Raw genomic sequence first — 20,279 nt, 5'->3', positions numbered from 1 at the left:
TGGTCCTCGTTGGTCACGTAGGCAGCAGGTTATCTTCAGTCAGGTCACAGTAGGCCTGGAAGTTACAACTAGGAGATGACACACCTAGTTCTCTAGATAGTTTGGAATGCGGGGTGGGTTCCGCTAACAGATAGCTCTCATTAACAACCAATTTGGGTGTGGGGTAGGCTCTGTCAATAGAACCATTCTTAACACAATTAGGGGTGTGGGGTTCTCTGCAGACTCCCCAGGGTGATGGTTCCTGTAATGATTTTAGGAGGAAATTGGCTCCTGACAGTTTTTGAGCCAGGGTTTCTGAGTAGCAATAGAACCTGTCTGGAAACTTGCTCTGTAGACCAGGCTGACCTTGAACTCATTAAGACCAGCCTGCTTCTGCCTCCCAAGTGTAGGGATTAAATTGATTGCCACCAACGCCCAGGCTTTGTTTTTCAAAACAAAACCTTTGGATCTAACCAAAGATGCTTTGTTTAGATTTTCCCTAAGCATTATCCATAATAGATTGTAACTAACACATTACATAGAAACCAACATTCATAATCCATTTTTGGGTGGAGGGGAGAAATATGCATAGTATTCTAGGCTACTTCCTAATGATTGGGTGCTGAAAATTTTTTTGAATGAGACAACAGTTTCTTATAACGAGCCAGATAAATGGATTCCACTGAAACTGAACAGCTAATATTATTGTTAAAATTAAACCTTCAAGATGTTAAAAATATAAGCGATTTTTGTAGATTGAACCAAGACTGGTTCTGGACATAAGTAGCTGCATGTCTGCAGTTAGGTTGTAAAGCTTCTCCTTTGGCGACCACAAATGGTTTCTCTTTTGCTAAATGTGAAAAATCTCTTGGAAATGACACAAAGGCCAGATAAGTTAAAAAATGTTATTTTAGGGTGGAAATTCTACACATCCAGCTCAGCATGTCCTATGCAATGTCAAATACTAAATCAAAGTGGCTACAACGTGTAGGCCGTTCCTGACCCAGGAGCACTATCAACATTTCCAAATTACCCCCTTCACCATCAACAAAGCAAAAACACCTTCAGTTTAGCTGTGAGCACACAGTTCTTAAGGAAGGTGTAGAACTCTAACCCAGAGAGCTCACATCAGTGAGAACTCTGGCTGCTTCTGGGAACTCTTTCTGGGATCATAAAGGTGATTAGAAGAAATATTAAACTATCGGCGTATACAGCAGGTGAGGCAGAGACTGGAAAAAAGTTCTCCTCACAGGGCCCACACATTCCTGCTTAAACCCAAGACTGGGTGACTGGATAAACAACAAAACAAACTCAGCCGAATCAAGGAAAATGGGGTTCATTTCACAGAGCATCGAAAGGTGAACAGAACAGACGAAAGGCACCCATTGGTGGCAAGGGAGTCCACAACCCACGGTGTGAGTCCTTTCGGCCTCAGTCAGAGTCCTTCTCATGGGTGCTCAAGGCTATTTCTTCATAGGCACACCTGTGGTGATTTCCAGAGAGTCTAAGAGGCAGGCAGGCAGGCTTCAGTTTCAGAATCTGCCTCTGCCATGTAGGCATCCACCTCATCATCCAGGCATGCTCTAGTGTTGGACATGTATGCATCCAGTTCTTTGTCCAGCTGCTCATTGGTCAATGCAGGGCGAGTGCGGGCACCTCTGCCTCCATCACGGCATCCAAAGTTCCCTCTTCCCCAACCTATCACAGCCAGACCTCTACCACCGATTCCACCACCACCTCTAGCTGCATGCCCTCGGCCCCTTCTCCCAGGACCTCCACGACCTGGAACAGCACCACCTCTTGAGTCCATTTGTGGGGCAGCAAAGTCTTGGTAACTTCGGAGGAGCGGGCTTCGACCTTGGAATGACAACCCGCCCCTTGGCAGGCTTCTGGTGGCAAGTCCCCCTCGTAGTCCTCCCCTTCCTCTTCCTCTTCCACTTCCTCGTCCTTGGCGAAAGCCTCCCTGGATTTTGGGTAGGCCTTGTACTCCAATCGCTCCCCTGGACAGGTCACCTCTGGGTAGGCCTAAGGGAGCCTGGATGTTCCTCTTGTTATCCAGGCGCTGCTTAAGTTTTAATGCTGCCTGGACGGAGGGTCTATTCTCCATCTGCTGGGCCAGTCTTCTGTTTCTGGCGCTGCCTTGCAGCTGCTGCTGCAGCGAAGCCCGAATAGTCGCTGGCGTGGACTGTTTGTTCTCCAGCAGACTAGTAAAGCGCTCATTTAGAGACAACTTGGGGGTTCTTATTAGCACCACTTCCCCCCCTGACTGTGCATCCATCTTCAGGTCCTGAGAATCAAAGGGAATGGACCTCAGGTCTCCCCTCGCGGACGCTGCCGCCATGTTTGCTGAATCTGAGCTGACAAGAACCACTCGGGTTTATTTGCTGGGTGCTTGGGTTAGGTCCTTGCCTAAAGGGTATGATGCGAAGCTCACTCCTGGTCGCGTGGCTATCTAGTTCACTGACACTTCTGCTTGTCCGGCCCACCCTCTCCTTCCTTTCCTTTGTGCTAGTCCGTGCTGCCAATCCAGGAATCTCACAATGAGACTGTGTCTGAGAGAGGTCTCCACGCCTTTTTATATTCTCCTCTAGGGGTGGGACTAAAGGCCTGCACCAATGGGATTAGAGTGTGTGTTAGGGTGTGGCTACTGGGATTAAACGGGTGTGTTTCTAAATCTGCTCATTAGGCTGATCCATGGCACTCTTTTACTCTCAGATCTTTAGGTAATCTTTATTTATTAAAATACTATTGAAATGTCACTATTTTCCCACTTTCTATCTAAGAGAAAAGAGAAGGCTATAACCAATATGAGCATATACAATAAGTACAGGCAATAAATATATCAACAATGCCCCATCCATTTGTGTTTGACAAATTCAGAGAAAGATTTCACCTCTATCCTATCTATTTGGGTTCCAAGTTTTCTCCATAATTGATTTTCTATCGTAATTTGCTTTCTTTTTCTGGAAAACTAGAGCTGTAGCTATCAAATCCTCAACTCCCTCAGAGACCCAAGAAGGAAATAACAGGAACTGAGTAAGCAGGAGGTGCAAGCAGGCGACTTCCAAACCATGCAATGACAGAAAACGACTGTCTGCCCATACAGTAACCCAAACCGAGTTTCTGGTAGCATCGGGGCATCCATCTTCAGCCTTCAGGCCTAGCATATTCGACAGGCTTTTCTTTGAGGGAGGACATTCTGTGTCCTGCTTGTCTTTAGGACAATGTCATGTAGGCAGTTGAGACAAGGGCATTTTTTGCCCGATGGCTTCCTTTTTTGCCACAGAGAAAGTAAACTCCATGTGCAGTTTCTTCCATGTCCATTATCTTCTCAGAAGAAGATTGCAGCTGCAAGAAGCAGACATGTCTCATTGTCACAAAGAGAAGTGTACAAGGAGCTCTGGGCTGCGAGCCTGCCGCCTGGCTCCCAGCCGCCTTGCTCCCAGCCGCCTGGCCAGCTTATGCCCCGAAATAACAACACACAAACTGTATTCTTGTAAACACTGCTTGGCCCGTTAGTTCCAGCCTCTTATTGCCTAATCTCACATCTTGATTAACCCATTTCTAATAATCTGTGTTGCACCAACATGTGGTGGCTTACCGGGAAAGATTCAGCACGTCTGACCTGGCGGCTGGCTCCATGGCTGCTGCCCTGGAGAGGAGAGGTTTGGCGTCAGGCTCACTTCCCTTCTTCCCAGCATTCTCTTCTGTCTACTCCTCCCACCTACGTCTGACCTTTCAGGCCAAGCAGTTTCTTTATTAATTATTCAGTGAAAGCAACAGATAGACATATGACCTTCCCACACCAGAGAACAACCAAGGTTATTAAAACATTTTAATTGCCATATTCTGTAGATCGCTGAAGTGTTTGAAAATGACCTATCCTTCTAAATTATATCTTTGTTTCATCTTGAAAATATACCTAGTATGACTATGAGTTCAATTGTACTAGATGATTAACTACTAACCTATATTTCTTTATTATATTAAACAGTTAATTGATCATAAGAATTTTCAAAGTCTAGAAATTTTATAATTTATATTAAATGAGCTGTAGAGGTACAATAGCTCAGACAAGAATGGAAATGTGTGTAGAGCATGTTTTACTAAAATTGACCTCAAGTTTGTATCAATATACAAAATTTGTATATATACAGTATACCATACTAAACCAATGCAAAACACTTAAAAGAAATAGGTGCTAAAAACTGGATCAATAATCATTTTTATTTTTTTTTCATTTTATCTCTCTTCTCTCTCTGTCTCTGTCACTCTCTGTCTCTCGCTCTCTGTCTACTTGTATTTCACCATTGTGGGTTTTTGAGCCAGGGTTTCTGAGTAGCAATAGAACCTGTCCGGAAACTTGCTCTGTAGACCAGGCTGACCTTGAACTCATTAAGACCAGCCTGCTTCTGCCTCCCAAGTGTAGGGATTAAATTGATTGCCACCAACACCCAGGCTTTGTTTTTCAAAACAAAACCTTTGGATCTAACCAAAGATGCTTTGTTTAGATTTTCCCTAAGCATTATCCATAATAAATTGTAACTAACACATTACACAAAAACCAACATCCATAATCCATTTTTGGGTGGAGGGGAGAAATGTGCATAGTTTTCTAGGCTACTTCCTAATGATTGGGTGCTGATAAATTTTTTGAATGAAACAACAGTTTGTTATAACGAGCCAGATAAATGGATTCCACTGAAACTGAACAGCTGACAAATTATTGTTAAAATTAAACCTTCAAGAGGTTCAAAAAGAAGCGATGTTTGTAGATTGAACCAAGACTGGTTCTGGACATAGGTAACTGCACGTCTGCAGTTAGGTTGTAAAGCTTCTCCTAGCAGAGAGTCTTTGGCGACCACAAATGGCTTCTCTTTCACTAAATGTGAAAAATCTCTTGGAAATGACACAAAGGCCAGATAAGTTAAAAAATGTTATTTTAGGGTGGAAATTCTACACATCCGGCTCAGCATGTCCTATGCAATGTCAACGACTAAATCAAAGTGGCTACAACGTGTACGCCGTTCCTGACTCAGGAGCACTATCAACATTTCCAAATTACCCCCTTCACCATCAACATAGCACACACACCTTCAGTTTAGCTGTGAGCACACAGCTCTTAAGGAAGGTGTAGAACTCTAACCCAGAGAGCTCCCATCAGTGAGAACTCTGGCTGCTTCTGGGAACTCTTTCTGGGATCATAAAGGTGATTAGAAGAAATATTAAACTATCGGCGTATACAGCAGGTGAGGCAGAGACTGGAAAAAAGTTCTCCTCACAGGGCCAACGCATTCCTGCTTAAACCCAAGACTGGGTGACTGGATAAACAACAAAACAAACTCAGCCGAATCAAGGAAAATGGGGTTTATTTCACAGAGCATCAAAAGGTGAACAGAACAGACGAAAGGCACCCATTGGTGGCAAGGGAGTCCACAACCCACGGTGTGAGTCCTTCCGGCCTCAGTCAGAGTCCTTCTCATGGGTGCTCAAGGCTATTTCTTCATAGGCACAGCTGTGGTGATTTCCAGAGAGTCTAAGTGGCAGGCAAGCAGGCTTCAGTTTCTGAATCTGCCTCTGCCATGTAGGCATCCAACTCAGCATCCAAGCAGGCTTCAGTTTCTGAATCTGCCTCTGCCATGTAGGCATCCAACTCAGCATCCAGGCGTGCTTTAGTGTTGGACATGTATGCATCCAGTTCTTTGTCCAGCTGCTCCTTGGTCAATCCAGGGCGAGTGCGGTCACCTCTGCCTCCATCACGGCATCCAAAGTTCCCTCTTCCCCAACCTATCACAGCCAGACCTCTACCACCGATTCTACCACGACCCCTAGCTGCACGCCCTCGGCCCCTTCTCCAAGGACCTCCACGACCTGGAACAGCACCACCTCTTGAATCCATTCGTGGGGCAGCAAAGTCTTGTTCACCTCGGAGGAGCGGGCTTCGACCTTGGAATGACAACCCGCCCCTTGGCAGGCTTCTGGTGGCAAGTCCCCCACGTAGTCCTCCCCTTCCTCGTCCTCGGCAAAAGCCTCCCTGGATTTTGGGTAGGCCTCGTCCTCCAATCGCTCCCCTGGACAGGTCACCTCTGGGTAGGCCTAAGGGAGTCTGGATGTTCCTCTTGTTACCCAGGCGCTGCCTAAATTTTGATTCTGCCCAGACAGAGGGTCTATTCTCCATCTGCTGGGCCAGTCTTCTGTTTCTGGCGCTGCCCTGCAGCTGCTGCTGCAGCGAAGCCCGAATAGTCACTGGCGTGGGCTGTTTGTTCTCCAGCAGCATAGTAAAGCGCTCATTTAGAGACAACTTGGTGGTTCTTTTTAGCACCAGTTTCGGTTCTGACTGTGCATCCATCTTCAGGTCCTGAGAATCGAAGGAGTTGGACTCCAGGGCTCCTCTTGCGGCCGCTCTGGGCGGGTTTGCTGAATCTGAGCTGACAAGAACCACTCGGGTTTATTTGCTGGGTGCTTGGGTTAGGTGCTTGCCTAAAGGGTATGATGCGAAGCTCACTCCTGGTCGCGTGGCTATCTAGTCCACCGACACTTCTGCTTGTCCGGCCCACCCTCTCCTTCCTTTCCTTTGTGCTAGTCCGTGCTGCCAATCCAGGAATCTCACAATGAGACTGTGTCTGAGAGAGGTCTCCACGCCTTTTTATATTCTCCTCTAGGGGTGGGACTAAAGGCCTGCACCAATGGGATTAGAGTGTGTGTTAGGGTGTGGCTACTGGGATTAAACGGGTGTGTTTCTAAATCTGCTCATTAGGCTGATCCATGGCACTCTTTTACTCTCAGATCTTTAGCTAATCTTTATTTATTAAAATACTATTGAAATGTCACTATTTTCCCACTTTCTATCTAAGAGAAAAGAGAAGGCTATAACCAATATGAGCATATACAATAAGTACAGGCAATAAATACATCAACAATGCCCCATCCATTTGTGTTTGACAAATTCAGAGAAAGATTTCACCTCTATCCTATCTATTTGGGTTCCAAGTTTTCTCCCTAATTGATTTTCTATCGTAATTTGCTTTCTTTTTCTGGAAAACTAGAGCTGTAGCTATCAAATCCTCAACTCCCTCAGAGACCCAAGAAGGAAATAACAGGAACTGAGTAAGCAGGAGGTGCAAGCAGGCGACTTCCAAACCATGCAATGACAGAAAACAACTGTCTGCCCGTACAGTAACCCAAACCGAGTTTCTGCTAGCATCGGGGCATCCATCTTCAGCCTTCAGGCCTAGCATATTCGACAGGCTTTTCCGCGAGGGAGGATATTCTGTGTCCTGCTTGTCTTTAGGACAATGTCATGTAGGCAGTTGAGACAAGGGCATTTTTTGCCCGATGGCTTCCTTTTTTGCCACAGAGAAAGTAAACTCCATGTGCAGTTTCTTCCATGTCCATTATCTTCTCAGAAGAAGATTGCAGCTGCAAGAAGCAGACATGTCTCATTGTCACAAAGAGAAGTGTACAAGGAGCTCTGGGCTGCGAGCCTGCCGCCTGGCTCCCAGCCGCCTTGCTCCCAGCCGCCTGGCCAGCTTATGCCCCGAAATAACAACACACAAACTGTATTCTTGTAAACACTGCTTGGCCCGTTAGTTCTAGCCTCTTATTGCCTAATCTCACATCTTGATTAACCCATTTCTAATAATCTGTGTTGCACCAACATGTGGTGGCTTACCGGGAAAGATTCAGCACGTCTGATCTGGCGGCTGGCTCCATGGCGGCTGCCCTGGAGAGGAGAGGCATGGCGTCAGGCTCACTTCCCTTCTTCCCAGCATTCTGTTCTGTCTACTCCTCCCACCTACGTCTGACCTTTCAGGCCAAGCAGTTTCTTTATTAATTATTCAATGAAAGCAACAGATAGACATATGACCTTCCCACACCAGAGAACAACCAAGGTTATTAAAACAATTTAATTGCCATATTCTGTAGATCTCTGAAGTGTTTGAAAATGACCTATCCTTCTAAATTATCTTTGTTTCATCTTGAAAATATACCTAGTATGACTATGAGTTCAATTGTACTAGGTGATTAACTACTAACCTATATTTCTTTATTATATTAAACAGTTAATTGATCATAAGAATTTTCAAAGTCTAGAAATTTATATTAATTTATATTAAATGAGCTGTAGAGGTACAATAGCTCAGACAAGAATGGAAATGTGTGTAGAGCATGTTTTACTAAAATTGACCTCAAGTTTGTATCAATATACAAAATTTGTATATATACAGTATACCATACTAAACCAATGCAAAACACTTAAACGAAATAGGTGCTAAAAACTGGATCAATAATCTTTTTTATTTTTTTTTTCATTTTATCTCTCTTCTCTCTCTGTCTCTGTCACTCTCTCTCTCTCTGTCTCTCGCTCTCTGTCTACTTCTATTTCACCATTGTGGGTTTTTGAGCCAGGGTTTCTGAGTAGCAATAGAACCTGTCCGGAAACTTGCTCTGTAGACCAGGCTGACCTTGTACTCATTAAGACCAGCCTGCTTCTGCCTCCCAAGTGTAGGGATTAAATTGATTGCCACCAACACCCAGGCTTTGTTTTTCAAAACAAAACCTTTGGATCTAACCAAAGATGCTTTGTTTAGATTTTCCCTAAGCATTATCCATAATAAATTGTAACTAACACATTACACAAAAACCAACATCCATAATCCATTTTTGGGTGGAGGGGAGAAATGTGCATAGTTTTCTAGGCTACTTCCTAATGATTGGGTGCTGATAAATTTTTTGAATGAAACAACAGTTTGTTATAACGAGCCAGATAAATGGATTCCACTGAAACTGAACAGCTGACAAATTATTGTTAAAATTAAACCTTCAAGAGGTTCAAAAAGAAGCGATGTTTGTAGATTGAACCAAGACTGGTTCTGGACATAGGTAGCTGCACGTCTGCAGTTAGGTTGTAAAGCTTCTCCTAGCAGAGAGTCTTTGGCGACCACAAATGGCTTCTCTTTCACTAAATGTGAAAAATCTCTTGGAAATGACACAAAGGCCAGATAAGTTAAAAAATGTTATTTTAGGGTGGAAATTCTACACATCCGGCTCAGCATGTCCTATGCAATGTCAACGACTAAATCAAAGTGGCTACAACGTGTACGCCGTTCCTGACTCAGGAGCACTATCAACATTTCCAAATTACCCCCTTCACCATCAACATAGCACACACACCTTCAGTTTAGCTGTGAGCACACAGCTCTTAAGGAAGGTGTAGAACTCTAACCCAGAGAGCTCCCATCAGTGAGAACTCTGGCTGCTTCTGGGAACTCTTTCTGGGATCATAAAGGTGATTAGAAGAAATATTAAACTATCGGCGTATACAGCAGGTGAGGCAGAGACTGGAAAAAAGTTCTCCTCACAGGGCCAACGCATTCCTGCTTAAACCCAAGACTGGGTGACTGGATAAACAACAAAACAAACTCAGCCGAATCAAGGAAAATGGGGTTTATTTCACAGAGCATCAAAAGGTGAACAGAACAGACGAAAGGCACCCATCGGTGGCAAGGGAGTCCACAACCCACGGTGTGAGTCCTTCCGGCCTCAGTCAGAGTCCTTCTCATGGGTGCTCAAGGCTATTTCTTCATAGGCACAGCTGTGGTGATTTCCAGAGAGTCTAAGTGGCAGGCAAGCAGGCTTCAGTTTCTGAATCTGCCTCTGCCATGTAGGCATCCAACTCAGCATCCAAGCAGGCTTCAGTTTCTGAATCTGCCTCTGCCATGTAGGCATCCAACTCAGCATCCAGGCGTGCTTTAGTGTTGGACATGTATGCATCCAGTTCTTTGTCCAGCTGCTCCTTGGTCAATCCAGGGCGAGTGCGGTCACCTCTGCCTCCATCACGGCATCCAAAGTTCCCTCTTCCCCAACCTATCACAGCCAGACCTCTACCACCGATTCTACCACGACCCCTAGCTGCACGCCCTCGGCCCCTTCTCCAAGGACCTCCACGACCTGGAACAGCACCACCTCTTGAATCCATTCGTGGGGCAGCAAAGTCTTGTTCACCTCGGAGGAGCGGGCTTCGACCTTGGAATGACAACCCGCCCCTTGGCAGGCTTCTGGTGGCAAGTCCCCCACGTAGTCCTCCCCTTCCTCGTCCTCGGCAAAAGCCTCCCTGGATTTTGGGTAGGCCTCGTCCTCCAATCGCTCCCCTGGACAGGTCACCTCTGGGTAGGCCTAAGGGAGTCTGGATGTTCCTCTTGTTACCCAGGCGCTGCCTAAATTTTGATTCTGCCCAGACAGAGGGTCTATTCTCCATCTGCTGGGCCAGTCTTCTGTTTCTGGCGCTGCCCTGCAGCTGCTGCTGCAGCGAAGCCCGAATAGTCACTGGCGTGGGCTGTTTGTTCTCCAGCAGCATAGTAAAGCGCTCATTTAGAGACAACTTGGTGGTTCTTTTTAGCACCAGTTTCGGTTCTGACTGTGCATCCATCTTCAGGTCCTGAGAATCGAAGGAGTTGGACTCCAGGGCTCCTCTTGCGGCCGCTCTGGGCGGGTTTGCTGAATCTGAGCTGACAAGAACCACTCGGGTTTATTTGCTGGGTGCTTGGGTTAGGTGCTTGCCTAAAGGGTATGATGCGAAGCTCACTCCTGGTCGCGTGGCTATCTAGTCCACCGACACTTCTGCTTGTCCGGCCCACCCTCTCCTTCCTTTCCTTTGTGCTAGTCCGTGCTGCCAATCCAGGAATCTCACAATGAGACTGTGTCTGAGAGAGGTCTCCACGCCTTTTTATAGTCTCCTCTAGGGGTGGGACTAAAGGCCTGCACCAATGGGATTAGAGTGTGTGTTAGGGTGTGGCTACTGGGATTAAACGGGTGTGTTTCTAAATCTGCTCATTAGGCTGATCCATGGCACTCTTTTACTCTCAGATCTTTAGGTAATCTTTATTTATTAAAATACTATTGAAATGTCACTATTTTCCCACTTTCTATCTAAGAGAAAAGAGAAGGCTATAACCAATATGAGCATATACAATAAGTACAGGCAATAAATACATCAACAATGCCCCATCCATTTGTGTCTGACAAATTCAGAGAAAGATTTCACCTCTATCCTATCTATTTGGGTTCAAAGTTTTCTCCCTAATTGATTTTCTATCGTAATTTGCTTTCTTTTTCTGGAAAACTAGAGCTGTAGCTATCAAATCCTCAACTCCCTCAGAGACCCAAGAAGGAAATAACAGGAACTGAGTAAGCAGGAGGTGCAAGCAGGCGACTTCCAAACCATGCAATGACAGAAAACAACTGTCTGCCCGTACAGTAACCCAAACCGAGTTTCTGCTAGCATCGGGGCATCCATCTTCAGCCTTCAGGCCTAGCATATTCGACAGGCTTTTCCGCGAGGGAGGATATTCTGTGTCCTGCTTGTCTTTAGGACAATGTCATGTAGGCAGTTGAGACAAGGGCATTTTTTGCCCGATGGCTTCCTTTTTTGCCACAGAGAAAGTAAACTCCATGTGCAGTTTCTTCCATGTCCATTATCTTCTCAGAAGAAGATTGCAGCTGCAAGAAGCAGACATGTCTCATTGTCACAAAGAGAAGTGTACAAGGAGCTCTGGGCTGCGAGCCTGCCGCCTGGCTCCCAGCCGCCTTGCTCCCAGCCGCCTGGCCAGCTTATGCCCCGAAATAACAACACACAAACTGTATTCTTGTAAACACTGCTTGGCCCGTTAGTTCTAGCCTCTTATTGCCTAATCTCACATCTTGATTAACCCATTTCTAATAATCTGTGTTGCACCAACATGTGGTGGCTTACCGGGAAAGATTCAGCACGTCTGATCTGGCGGCTGGCTCCATGGCGGCTGCCCTGGAGAGGAGAGGCATGGCGTCAGGCTCACTTCCCTTCTTCCCAGCATTCTGTTCTGTCTACTCCTCCCACCTACGTCTGACCTTTCAGGCCAAGCAGTTTCTTTATTAATTATTCAATGAAAGCAACAGATAGACATATGACCTTCCCACACCAGAGAACAACCAAGGTTATTAAAACAATTTAATTGCCATATTCTGTAGATCTCTGAAGTGTTTGAAAATGACCTATCCTTCTAAATTATCTTTGTTTCATCTTGAAAATATACCTAGTATGACTATGAGTTCAATTGTACTAGGTGATTAACTACTAACCTATATTTCTTTATTATATTAAACAGTTAATTGATCATAAGAATTTTCAAAGTCTAGAAATTTATATTAATTTATATTAAATGAGCTGTAGAGGTACAATAGCTCAGACAAGAATGGAAATGTGTGTAGAGCATGTTTTACTAAAATTGACCTCAAGTTTGTATCAATATACAAAATTTGTATATATACAGTATACCATACTAAACCAATGCAAAACACTTAAACGAAATAGGTGCTAAAAACTGGATCAATAATCTTTTTTATTTTTTTTTTCATTTTATCTCTCTTCTCTCTCTGTCTCTGTCACTCTCTCTCTCTCTCTGTCTCTCGCTCTCTGTCTACTTCTATTTCACCATTGTGGGTTTTTGAGCCAGGGTTTCTGAGTAGCAATAGAACCTGTCCGGAAACTTGCTCTGTAGACCAGGCTGACCTTGTACTCATTAAGACCAGCCTGCTTCTGCCTCCCAAGTGTAGGGATTAAATTGATTGCCACCAACACCCAGGCTTTGTTTTTCAAAACAAAACCTTTGGATCTAACCAAAGATGCTTTGTTTAGATTTTCCCTAAGCATTATCCATAATAAATTGTAACTAACACATTACACAAAAACCAACATCCATAATCCATTTTTGGGTGGAGGGGAGAAATGTGCATAGTTTTCTAGGCTACTTCCTAATGATTGGGTGCTGATAAATTTTTTGAATGAAACAACAGTTTGTTATAACGAGCCAGATAAATGGATTCCACTGAAACTGAACAGCTGACAAATTATTGTTAAAATTAAACCTTCAAGAGGTTCAAAAAGAAGCGATGTTTGTAGATTGAACCAAGACTGGTTCTGGACATAGGTAACTGCACGTCTGCAGTTAGGTTGTAAAGCTTCTCCTAGCAGAGAGTCTTTGGCGACCACAAATGGCTTCTCTTTCACTAAATGTGAAAAATCTCTTGGAAATGACACAAAGGCCAGATAAGTTAAAAAATGTTATTTTAGGGTGGAAATTCTACACATCCGGCTCAGCATGTCCTATGCAATGTCAACGACTAAATCAAAGTGGCTACAACGTGTACGCCGTTCCTGACTCAGGAGCACTATCAACATTTCCAAATTACCCCCTTCACCATCAACATAGCACACACACCTTCAGTTTAGCTGTGAGCACACAGCTCTTAAGGAAGGTGTAGAACTCTAACCCAGAGAGCTCCCATCAGTGAGAACTCTGGCTGCTTCTGGGAACTCTTTCTGGGATCATAAAGGTGATTAGAAGAAATATTAAACTATCGGCGTATACAGCAGGTGAGGCAGAGACTGGAAAAAAGTTCTCCTCACAGGGCCAACGCATTCCTGCTTAAACCCAAGACTGGGTGACTGGATAAACAACAAAACAAACTCAGCCGAATCAAGGAAAATGGGGTTTATTTCACAGAGCATCAAAAGGTGAACAGAACAGACGAAAGGCACCCATTGGTGGCAAGGGAGTCCACAACCCACGGTGTGAGTCCTTCCGGCCTCAGTCAGAGTCCTTCTCATGGGTGCTCAAGGCTATTTCTTCATAGGCACAGCTGTGGTGATTTCCAGAGAGTCTAAGTGGCAGGCAAGCAGGCTTCAGTTTCTGAATCTGCCTCTGCCATGTAGGCATCCAACTCAGCATCCAAGCAGGCTTCAGTTTTTGAATCTGCCTCTGCCATGTAGGCATCCAACTCAGCATCCAGGCGTGCTTTAGTGTTGGACATGTATGCATCCAGTTCTTTGTCCAGCTGCTCCTTGGTCAATCCCGGGCGAGTGCGGTCACCTCTGCCTCCATCACGGCATCCAAAGTTCCCTCTTCCCCAACCTATCACAGCCAGACCTCTACCACCGATTCTACCACGACCCCTAGCTGCACGCCCTCGGCCCCTTCTCCAAGGACCTCCACGACCTGGAACAGCACCACCTCTTGAATCCATTCGTGGGGCAGCAAAGTCTTGTTCACCTCGGAGGAGCGGGCTTCGACCTTGGAATGACAACCCGCCCCTTGGCAGGCTTCTGGTGGCAAGTCCCCCACGTAGTCCTCCCCTTCCTCGTCCTCGGCAAAAGCCTCCCTGGATTTTGGGTAGGCCTCGTCCTCCAATCGCTCCCCTGGACAGGTCACCTCTGGGTAGGCCTAAGGGAGTCTGGATGTTCCTCTTGTTACCCAGGCGCTGCCTAAATTTTGATTCTGCCCAGACAGAGGGTCTATTCTCCATCTGCTGGGCCAGTCTTCTGTTTCTGGCGCTGCCCTGCAGCTGCTGCTGCAGCGAAGCCCGAATAGTCACTGGCGTGGGCTGTTTGTTCTCCAGCAGCATAGTAAAGCGCTCATTTAGAGACAACTTGGTGGTTCTTTTTAGCACCAGTTTCGGTTCTGACTGTGCATCCATCTTCAGGTCCTGAGAATCGAAGGAGTTGGACTCCAGGGCTCCTCTTGCGGCCGCTCTGGGCGGGTTTGCTGAATCTGAGCTGACAAGAACCACTCGGGTTTATTTGCTGGGTGCTTGGGTTAGGTGCTTGCCTAAAGGGTATGATGCGAAGCTCACTCCTGGTCGCGTGGCTATCTAGTCCACCGACACTTCTGCTTGTCCGGCCCACCCTCTCCTTCCTTTCCTTTGTGCTAGTCCGTGCTGCCAATCCAGGAATCTCACAATGAGACTGTGTCTGAGAGAGGTCTCCACGCCTTTTTATAGTCTCCTCTAGGGGTGGGACTAAAGGCCTGCACCAATGGGATTAGAGTGTGTGTTAGGGTGTGGCTACTGGGATTAAACGGGTGTGTTTCTAAATCTGCTCATTAGGCTGATCCATGGCACTCTTTTACTCTCAGATCTTTAGGTAATCTTTATTTATTAAAATACTATTGAAATGTCACTATTTTCCCACTTTCTATCTAAGAGAAAAGAGAAGGCTATAACCAATATGAGCATATACAATAAGTACAGGCAATAAATACATCAACAATGCCCCATCCATTTGTGTCTGACAAATTCAGAGAAAGATTTCACCTCTATCCTATCTATTTGGGTTCAAAGTTTTCTCCCTAATTGATTTTCTATCGTAATTTGCTTTCTTTTTCTGGAAAACTAGAGCTGTAGCTATCAAATCCTCAACTCCCTCAGAGACCCAAGAAGGAAATAACAGGAACTGAGTAAGCAGGAGGTGCAAGCAGGCGACTTCCAAACCATGCAATGACAGAAAACAACTGTCTGCCCGTACAGTAACCCAAACCGAGTTTCTGCTAGCATCGGGGCATCCATCTTCAGCCTTCAGGCCTAGCATATTCGACAGGCTTTTCCGCGAGGGAGGATATTCTGTGTCCTGCTTGTCTTTAGGACAATGTCATGTAGGCAGTTGAGACAAGGGCATTTTTTGCCCGATGGCTTCCTTTTTTGCCACAGAGAAAGTAAACTCCATGTGCAGTTTCTTCCATGTCCATTATCTTCTCAGAAGAAGATTGCAGCTGCAAGAAGCAGACATGTCTCATTGTCACAAAGAGAAGTGTACAAGGAGCTCTGGGCTGCGAGCCTGCCGCCTGGCTCCCAGCCGCCTTGCTCCCAGCCGCCTGGCCAGCTTATGCCCCGAAATAACAACACACAAACTGTATTCTTGTAAACACTGCTTGGCCCGTTAGTTCTAGCCTCTTATTGCCTAATCTCACATCTTGATTAACCCATTTCTAATAATCTGTGTTGCACCAACATGTGGTGGCTTACCGGGAAAGATTCAGCACGTCTGATCTGGCGGCTGGCTCCATGGCGGCTGCCCTGGAGAGGAGAGGCATGGCGTCAGGCTCACTTCCCTTCTTCCCAGCATTCTGTTCTGTCTACTCCTCCCACCTACGTCTGACCTTTCAGGCCAAGCAGTTTCTTTATTAATTATTCAATGAAAGCAACAGATAGACATATGACCTTCCCACATCAGAGAACAACCAAGGTTATTAAAACAATTTAATTGCCATATTCTGTAGATCTCTGAAGTGTTTGAAAATGACCTATCCTTCTAAATTATCTTTGTTTCATCTTGAAAATATACCTAGTATGACTATGAGTTCAATTGTACTAGGTGATTAACTACTAACCTATATTTCTTTATTATATTAAACAGTTAATTGATCATAAGAATTTTCAAAGTCTAGAAATTTATATTAATTTATATTAAATGAGCTGTAGAGGTACAATAGCTCAGACAAGAATGGAAATGTGTGTAGAGCATGTTTTACTAAAATTGACCTCAAGTTTGTATCAATATACAAAATTTGTATATATACAGTATACCATACTAAACCAATGCAAAACACTTAAACGAAATAGGTGCTAAAAACTGGATCAATAATCTTTTTTATTTTTTTTTCATTTTATCTCTCTTCTCTCTCTGTCTCTGTCACTCTCTCTCTCTCTGTCTCTCGCTCTCTGTCTACTTCTATTTCACCATTGTGGGTTTTTGAGCCAGGGTTTCTGAGTAGCAATAGAACCTGTCCGGAAACTTGCTCTGTAGACCAGGCTGACCTTGTACTCATTAAGACCAGCCTGCTTCTGCCTCCCAAGTGTAGGGATTAAATTGATTGCCACCAACACCCAGGCTTTGTTTTTCAAAACAAAACCTTTGGATCTAACCAAAGATGCTTTGTTTAGATTTTCCCTAAGCATTATCCATAATAAATTGTAACTAACACATTACACAAAAACCAACATCCATAATCCATTTTTGGGTGGAGGGGAGAAATGTGCATAGTTTTCTAGGCTACTTCCTAATGATTGGGTGCTGATAAATTTTTTGAATGAAACAACAGTTTGTTATAACGAGCCAGATAAATGGATTCCACTGAAACTGAACAGCTGACAAATTATTGTTAAAATTAAACCTTCAAGAGGTTCAAAAAGAAGCGATGTTTGTAGATTGAACCAAGACTGGTTCTGGACATAGGTAACTGCATGTCTGCAGTTAGGTTGTAAAGCTTCTCCTAGCAGAGAGTCTTTGGCGACCACAAATGGCTTCTCTTTCACTAAATGTGAAAAATCTCTTGGAAATGACACAAAGGCCAGATAAGTTAAAAAATGTTATTTTAGGGTGGAAATTCTACACATCCGGCTCAGCATGTCCTATGCAATGTCAACGACTAAATCAAAGTGGCTACAACGTGTACGCCGTTCCTGACTCAGGAGCACTATCAACATTTCCAAATTACCCCCTTCACCATCAACATAGCACACACACCTTCAGTTTAGCTGTGAGCACACAGCTCTTAAGGAAGGTGTAGAACTCTAACCCAGAGAGCTCCCATCAGTGAGAACTCTGGCTGCTTCTGGGAACTCTTTCTGGGATCATAAAGGTGATTAGAAGAAATATTAAACTATCGGCGTATACAGCAGGTGAGGCAGAGACTGGAAAAAAGTTCTCCTCACAGGGCCAACGCATTCCTGCTTAAACCCAAGACTGGGTGACTGGATAAACAACAAAACAAACTCAGCCGAATCAAGGAAAATGGGGTTTATTTCACAGAGCATCAAAAGGTGAACAGAACAGACGAAAGGCACCCATCGGTGGCAAGGGAGTCCACAACCCACGGTGTGAGTCCTTCCGGCCTCAGTCAGAGTCCTTCTCATGGGTGCTCAAGGCTATTTCTTCATAGGCACAGCTGTGGTGATTTCCAGAGAGTCTAAGTGGCAGGCAAGCAGGCTTCAGTTTCTGAATCTGCCTCTGCCATGTAGGCATCCAACTCAGCATCCAAGCAGGCTTCAGTTTCTGAATCTGCCTCTGCCATGTAGGCATCCAACTCAGCATCCAGGCGTGCTTTAGTGTTGGACATGTATGCATCCAGTTCTTTGTCCAGCTGCTCCTTGGTCAATCCAGGGCGAGTGCGGTCACCTCTGCCTCCATCACGGCATCCAAAGTTCCCTCTTCCCCAACCTATCACAGCCAGACCTCTACCACCGATTCTACCACGACCCCTAGCTGCACGCCCTCGGCCCCTTCTCCAAGGACCTCCACGACCTGGAACAGCACCACCTCTTGAATCCATTCGTGGGGCAGCAAAGTCTTGTTCACCTCGGAGGAGCGGGCTTCGACCTTGGAATGACAACCCGCCCCTTGGCAGGCTTCTGGTGGCAAGTCCCCCACGTAGTCCTCCCCTTCCTCGTCCTCGGCAAAAGCCTCCCTGGATTTTGGGTAGGCCTCGTCCTCCAATCGCTCCCCTGGACAGGTCACCTCTGGGTAGGCCTAAGGGAGTCTGGATGTTCCTCTTGTTACCCAGGCGCTGCCTAAATTTTGATTCTGCCCAGACAGAGGGTCTATTCTCCATCTGCTGGGCCAGTCTTCTGTTTCTGGCGCTGCCCTGCAGCTGCTGCTGCAGCGAAGCCCGAATAGTCACTGGCGTGGGCTGTTTGTTCTCCAGCAGCATAGTAAAGCGCTCATTTAGAGACAACTTGGTGGTTCTTTTTAGCACCAGTTTCGGTTCTGACTGTGCATCCATCTTCAGGTCCTGAGAATCGAAGGAGTTGGACTCCAGGGCTCCTCTTGCGGCCGCTCTGGGCGGGTTTGCTGAATCTGAGCTGACAAGAACCACTCGGGTTTATTTGCTGGGTGCTTGGGTTAGGTGCTTGCCTAAAGGGTATGATGCGAAGCTCACTCCTGGTCGCGTGGCTATCTAGTCCACCGACACTTCTGCTTGTCCGGCCCACCCTCTCCTTCCTTTCCTTTGTGCTAGTCCGTGCTGCCAATCCAGGAATCTCACAATGAGACTGTGTCTGAGAGAGGTCTCCACGCCTTTTTATAGTCTCCTCTAGGGGTGGGACTAAAGGCCTGCACCAATGGGATTAGAGTGTGTGTTAGGGTGTGGCTACTGGGATTAAACGGGTGTGTTTCTAAATCTGCTCATTAGGCTGATCCATGGCACTCTTTTACTCTCAGATCTTTAGGTAATCTTTATTTATTAAAATACTATTGAAATGTCACTATTTTCCCACTTTCTATCTAAGAGAAAAGAGAAGGCTATAACCAATATGAGCATATACAATAAGTACAGGCAATAAATACATCAACAATGCCCCATCCATTTGTGTCTGACAAATTCAGAGAAAGATTTCACCTCTATCCTATCTATTTGGGTTCAAAGTTTTCTCCCTAATTGATTTTCTATCGTAATTTGCTTTCTTTTTCTGGAAAACTAGAGCTGTAGCTATCAAATCCTCAACTCCCTCAGAGACCCAAGAAGGAAATAACAGGAACTGAGTAAGCAGGAGGTGCAAGCAGGCGACTTCCAAACCATGCAATGACAGAAAACAACTGTCTGCCCGTACAGTAACCCAAACCGAGTTTCTGCTAGCATCGGGGCATCCATCTTCAGCCTTCAGGCCTAGCATATTCGACAGGCTTTTCCGCGAGGGAGGATATTCTGTGTCCTGCTTGTCTTTAGGACAATGTCATGTAGGCAGTTGAGACAAGGGCATTTTTTGCCCGATGGCTTCCTTTTTTGCCACAGAGAAAGTAAACTCCATGTGCAGTTTCTTCCATGTCCATTATCTTCTCAGAAGAAGATTGCAGCTGCAAGAAGCAGACATGTCTCATTGTCACAAAGAGAAGTGTACAAGGAGCTCTGGGCTGCGAGCCTGCCGCCTGGCTCCCAGCCGCCTTGCTCCCAGCCGCCTGGCCAGCTTATGCCCCGAAATAACAACACACAAACTGTATTCTTGTAAACACTGCTTGGCCCGTTAGTTCTAGCCTCTTATTGCCTAATCTCACATCTTGATTAACCCATTTCTAATAATCTGTGTTGCACCAACATGTGGTGGCTTACCGGGAAAGATTCAGCACGTCTGATCTGGCGGCTGGCTCCATGGCGGCTGCCCTGGAGAGGAGAGGCATGGCGTCAGGCTCACTTCCCTTCTTCCCAGCATTCTGTTCTGTCTACTCCTCCCACCTACGTCTGACCTTTCAGGCCAAGCAGTTTCTTTATTAATTATTCAATGAAAGCAACAGATAGACATATGACCTTCCCACACCAGAGAACAACCAAGGTTATTAAAACAATTTAATTGCCATATTCTGTAGATCTCTGAAGTGTTTGAAAATGACCTATCCTTCTAAATTATCTTTGTTTCATCTTGAAAATATACCTAGTATGACTATGAGTTCAATTGTACTAGGTGATTAACTACTAACCTATATTTCTTTATTATATTAA

General features: G+C 45.4%; 5 pseudogenes; all 5 read right to left on the bottom strand.

The window, feature by feature from the left end:
- Positions 1-1,483: 1,483 nt before the first annotated feature.
- LOC142848545 (chromatin target of PRMT1 protein pseudogene) lies at positions 1,484-2,257 on the bottom strand (annotated as a pseudogene).
- A 3,258-nt stretch (positions 2,258-5,515) lies between these two features.
- Positions 5,516-6,328, bottom strand: LOC142848544 (chromatin target of PRMT1 protein pseudogene; annotated as a pseudogene).
- A 3,267-nt stretch (positions 6,329-9,595) lies between these two features.
- On the bottom strand, positions 9,596-10,408 carry LOC142848543 (chromatin target of PRMT1 protein pseudogene; annotated as a pseudogene).
- A 3,269-nt stretch (positions 10,409-13,677) lies between these two features.
- Positions 13,678-14,490, bottom strand: LOC142848542 (chromatin target of PRMT1 protein pseudogene; annotated as a pseudogene).
- Positions 14,491-17,756: 3,266 nt separating this feature from the next.
- Positions 17,757-18,569, bottom strand: LOC142848541 (chromatin target of PRMT1 protein pseudogene; annotated as a pseudogene).
- Positions 18,570-20,279: the final 1,710 nt, after the last annotated feature.

This window comes from Microtus pennsylvanicus, chromosome 4 (assembly GCF_037038515.1).
Source record: "Microtus pennsylvanicus isolate mMicPen1 chromosome 4, mMicPen1.hap1, whole genome shotgun sequence".
NCBI classification, from domain to species: domain Eukaryota; kingdom Metazoa; phylum Chordata; class Mammalia; order Rodentia; family Cricetidae; genus Microtus; species Microtus pennsylvanicus.
This window is presented reverse-complemented; position numbering and strand designations above follow the sequence as displayed.